Source organism: Eumetopias jubatus, unplaced genomic scaffold (genome assembly GCF_037043125.1).
Source record: "Eumetopias jubatus isolate StellerSeaLion01/CBP00866 unplaced genomic scaffold, mEumJub1_p1.0 scaffold_11, whole genome shotgun sequence".
In the NCBI taxonomy this organism is placed as follows: Eukaryota; Metazoa; Chordata; class Mammalia; order Carnivora; family Otariidae; genus Eumetopias; species Eumetopias jubatus.
Genome location: NW_028274817.1, coordinates 42,762,691 through 42,767,839, shown reverse-complemented (window position 1 = coordinate 42,767,839; position 5,149 = coordinate 42,762,691). Strand labels below are relative to the sequence as shown.

The 5,149-nt window shown below is 47.3% G+C and overlaps 1 pseudogene; it reads right to left on the bottom strand.

Moving 5' to 3' along the window:
- Positions 1-2,829: 2,829 nt before the first annotated feature.
- On the bottom strand, positions 2,830-4,377 carry LOC148163030 (tubulin beta chain pseudogene; annotated as a pseudogene).
- Between the last annotated feature and the right edge of the window lie 772 nt (positions 4,378-5,149).

Here is a 5,149-nt window from a genome sequence, read left to right as displayed (position 1 = left end):
CTCAGGGCCTAGAGCCAGAGAGGATTCTTTTCCATCCTTATGATCTAATATAATGTTTCCTACTAGCACCCAAACTTGCTCTGGGCCCACGAACCCTTGTTTCCCTTTCCAAACCTTGATTTTGGAATAGTAATGACTGTCCTATGCCTGTCCGTCCATTGTGTTTTGGCAGCAGGTAACTTCTTGTCTCCTGTCACACGTTCTCAGCTGGGCAGGAATTACGCCTCAGCATTAATCAGAGGTGGAAATGCACCCTCATCTGGTGTAGAGGATATTTAGATGAAATTTGGCCTTTGCATTGATGCTGGAATGGGCGAAGACTTTTGGTGATATTCACATAGGATGAATGCATTGTGGACGTGAAGACATGAATTTGGGGGGTGAGAGGGCTGACTCTTATGGGTTGAACTTTGTGCTCCCATAATGGATATGTTGTATTCCTGATCCCTCGTTCTTCTAAATGTGACCTTATTTGATGGTAGACTACCACCCTGGCATTACCCTGGTGGTCGTGTGCAGGTGAAATCATTAAGGTAGGCCTCACCCAATAGGACTGTTGTCCTTAGGAAAAGGAGACATTTGGAGTCACAGACACTCTCAGAGGGAAGCCCATGTGAGTACATATTGTGAGAACGTGGCTATTTTAGGACAAAGAGAACGACTTATAAAAGATGCTTGCCTCATAGCTCAGAGAGTCACCCACCCATCAGCGAATGAGTTTGGACCTCTAGTCTCCAGGACTGTGAGGCAATAAATGGACATATCATTTAAGTTGACCAGTCCCTGGTATTTGATTTAGCGGCTCTAGAAAGCTAATATAACATCCTTAAATCAACACGATTAAAACACCTATGACTAAGGCATCAAGCAAATAAGAAATAGCCGGTTAAGACTAACAGCACTTTCCCCCATCCCCATTACCACCGATCTCCAGGGTGGCACAACCAGGGAGGTCTCCTGTGGCTCACCTTGGGACAACTTCTCACACATGGGGCCAATAGCTGTGTCTCAGAAGATGTAGGTCCCCTCATTGGCTGACTCAGAAGAGTGTGGGGCTTGAGCTGCTCTGAACAGAGTCTCCCATCATCTCCATGATGAGGTGTTGCACGTCATGAAATTTTAAGTTTCTCAAATACAAAAGTGTGTAGCCTGAAAGGAACAGAGTCAGATAAGTCTGGATGTGTCAGAACAGTAACTTCAGTTTCTAGGCAGCCTGAATAGGTTTTCTTTCTTGAACTTTTAGATTTAGGTATTTCTGTACTGGGTTTGGGTCCTTGCTTCTGTTTTCCAATGAATTGCAATGAATTCCAGTGAATTCCAATGAATTGAATTAATATGAGTAGTGCTTAGAAGAAATTGACTTGGGGGGCATCTGCGTGGCTCAGTCAATTGGGTGTCTGCCTTCAGCTCAGGTCATGATCCCAGGGTCCTGGGATCGAACCCGGCATCGGGTTCCCTGCTCATTAGGGAGCCTGCTTCTCCCTCTCCCTCTGCGGCTCCTCCTGTTTGTGTGCTCCCTCCCTCTCTCTCTGTCTGTCTCTCAAATAAATAAATAAATCTTAAGAAAATAAAAGAGAAGAGATTGACTTGGATATGCTTGTCCTATTAATACTATTTTCCCGTGTTGATGCTTATGACGTATTAGCGAAGCAGGAGCCCTTCCCTTATATCGTCTTCTTAGTAACCACAGCATTAGACCATGACTGCTCACCAGGTACATTTTTCCTGACTCACCCACTGAAGGGAATAGTCAGACGTATTCACTTTCAACTCTGGACTTCAACATCGAACCCCATTTTCTTTCTCCCTTCCCAGATTTCGTGTGTGTCACTCACACTTGCATTCCCAGTCTTGCATCCACAGCCCATTTTAGGTGCATTTTAACCTTGTTTTCCTAGCGCTGCCATTTGATCCGAAATTACAAATGCAAAAGAGCCCACGTGTGCCCTCCCTCCCCGACACACATCACACATATCCTAATGGATTCCCATTCTTTTTTTTTTTTAGGTTTTTGTTTTAATTCCAGTTGGTTAACACACAGTGTTAGATCAGTGCAGAGTCAGCTGACTTTCAAAGCTCCAGTCTCCAAGTCCCACTGGTTATACAAACTCACGGTATTCAGCCCTTCTGGTTTCCACAGCCAAACAGTATGGGTATTAGCTTCCCCCGTGTGAGCTCCCTGGTGCGAGGGCCCATTTCTCTGCCCTCTCCCCATGCACAGCTCCCTCCTTCCTGTGGGCACCCTCCCTCTACGTTTCTGACCTTCCTAACCTTTCAGATGCAGCTTCCTCCCTATATTTAGTTGTGGGGTTTCTTCTTCCAGTCCTTGCATTGCTCTCTGGTTTATTTAATTTTTCTGGATGATATCTAGTTTTAAATGTGGACGGGGTGAGCTCAGGCTCCTCGTACTCTGCCATCTCCCCAAGCTCCTCTGGATTCGCAGTCTTAAAATGAGTTTTTAAATAACATGATATATATGAGACCAATGTGCATGAATAACTGAAAAACCACTGTAAGTCATGTGGACCAAAAGTGCCTTTTGACCCAGCAGCAATCAGCATGAGAGAAATTAAGTGACTTCGTGAAACAGGATTTTATTTTTCTAAATGATCCACAGTCTTTTCTCTGAAAAGGCATATGGCTCTGAAAAGAGCTTTTGGCTTCAAAAATTCAGTTCCCCATGTAAATGGCCATTTCTAAGGACCACCCACAGGGATTTACTGGCACTTCATTTTTTTTTCAACAAACAACAAATATTTATTTAGCACCTATTATGTGCCAGGCACTGTTCTAGGATCCCCCCTCCAAAAAGGAAAACAAAACAAAATAAAATGAGACAGAGGCGTAAAATGCAATTCTGAGGGAGAGGACAGGGGCAGCTGAGGAAGAAGGCTGAGGGAACGGAGAAGCCTGAGGTGATGGTGCTCTGCCTTAGGCCTCCTCTTTGGCTTCCTCACCGAAATCCTCTTCTTTTTCTGCAGTGGCGTCCTGGTACTGCTGATACTCGGAGACAAGGTCGTTCATGTTGCTCTCGGCTTCAGTGAACTCCATCTCGTCCATGCTCTCGCCTGTGTACCAGTGCAGGAAGGCCTTGCGCCGGAACATGGCCGTGAACTGCTCGAGATGCGCTTGAAGAGCTCCTGGATGGCCGTGTTGTTGCCGATGAAGGTGACTGCCATCTTGAGGCCACGAGGTGGGATATCGCAGACTGCTGTCTTGACGTTGTTGGGGATCCATTCCACGAAGTAGCTGCTATTCTTGTTTTGCACGTTGCGCATCTGCTCATCTACCTCCTTTATGGACATCCGCCCATGGAAGACAGCAGCCACGGTGAGGTAACGGCCATGGCGGGGGTCACAGGTGGCCATCATGTTCTTGGCATCAAAGACCTGCTGGGTGAGTTCGGGCACAGTGAGGGCCCGATACTGCGGGCTTCCACAGCTGGTCAGAGGTGCGAAGCCGGGCAAGAAGAAGTGGAGACGTGGGAAGGGCACCATGTTGATGGCTAGCTTGCGGAGGTCAGCATTGAGCTGACCAGGGAAGTGGAGGCAGGTGGTGACACCGCTCATGGTGGCTGAGACGAGGTGGTTCAGGTCCCCGTAGGTTGGCGTGGTCAGCTTGAGAGTACAGAAGCAGATGTCGTACAGGGCCTCACTGTCAATGCAATAGGTCTCATCCGTGTTCTCTACCAGCTGATGGATGGAGAGGGTGGCGTTGTAGGGCTCGACCACTGTGTCAAACACTTTGGGTGAGGGTACCACACTGAAGGTATTCATGATGAGGTCAGGATACTCTTCTCGGATCTTGCTGATGAGCAAGGTGCCCATTCCAGAGTCTGTGCCCCCACCCAGCGAGTGGGTCAGCTGGAAGCCCTGCAGGCAGTCACAGCTCTCAGCCTCCTTCCTCACCACATCCAGGACTGAGTCAACCAGCTCAGCCCCCTCTGTATAGTGGCCCTTGGCCCAGTTGTTGCCTGCCCCAGACTGACTGAAAACAAAGTTGTCTGGTCTGAATATCTGCCCAAAAGGACCTGAGCGAACAGAGTCCATGGTCCCGGGTTCTAGATCCACCAAGATAGCACGAGGAACATATTTGCCACCTGTAGCTTCATTGTAGTACACGGAGATGCAATCCAGCTGCGGGTCGCTGTCACCGTGGTAGGTTCTGGTGGGATCAATGCCGTGTTCATCACTGATTACCTCCCAGAACTTGGCACTGATCTGGTTGCCACACTGACCGGCCTGGATATGCACTATTTCCCTCATTGTTAAAATTTATTTTTAATTCTTTTGCTCGCCTCAAGGTATGTACAGGGCAAGAAAATGATAGGGAATTTTTTTTCTATACTGCTAACCGCAGGCTGGAAGGATGGGACGTGTCCCAGAGGCTGGAGCAGTGAGGTCCGAACGCTGGCACTTCATTTTATGGTAGCTTTCCTTGGGTATTTATCCCGCAAGTACCCCATCGCTTTCCATATCCCGTTGGCTTTATCTCTCCTCTAATGGGCTCAAGAAAAGGTTGGATTGTTGTAGTTTATCTAGCTTTTGTCTCACTCTTTGGCTCAGAGTGACACCATTCACTGGCTTCTACATTCAAATCAAAGGTCATTTAGAATTTATTTTAAGAGTTCACATGGAACACAGGGGAATCATAACGAAATAGTGGGTTTTTGTGCAACCTGGAACAAATTTCAAAGGATTGAAGCCCCCTCACCCCAGCCCTACAGTGTGTTCTCCCTTCACAGATACATAGGAAGCTGGAAATCAATTAAATGGAAAGCACTTAGATAATCACCAACCACTTTGAAATTCAGCATGTACCTATAGGAAAAGGAAACAGAGAAAGGAAAAAAGCCCATGCACCAAGAAGAAAAACACAATGAGTGTTAGAGTGCATTACCATTACCCTACGTCTTCCTCCCCATCAAATCAGTTGAGGTAGAGGAAGGAGTCACCTTAATTCCCTTAATTGCCAAGCAGCCTCCTCTTATTGTGATGCAAAATGACAGGGACAGGTCCCACTGGGACATCTGCATGTTGACACTTCCACCACCCTGGTTCAAAGGAAGCGCTTCAACAGAAACCCACAGGCAGACATGTCAAGGATCACACCACCTTGCCCCTCAATCTCCAGGCACAGGAAGGCTATT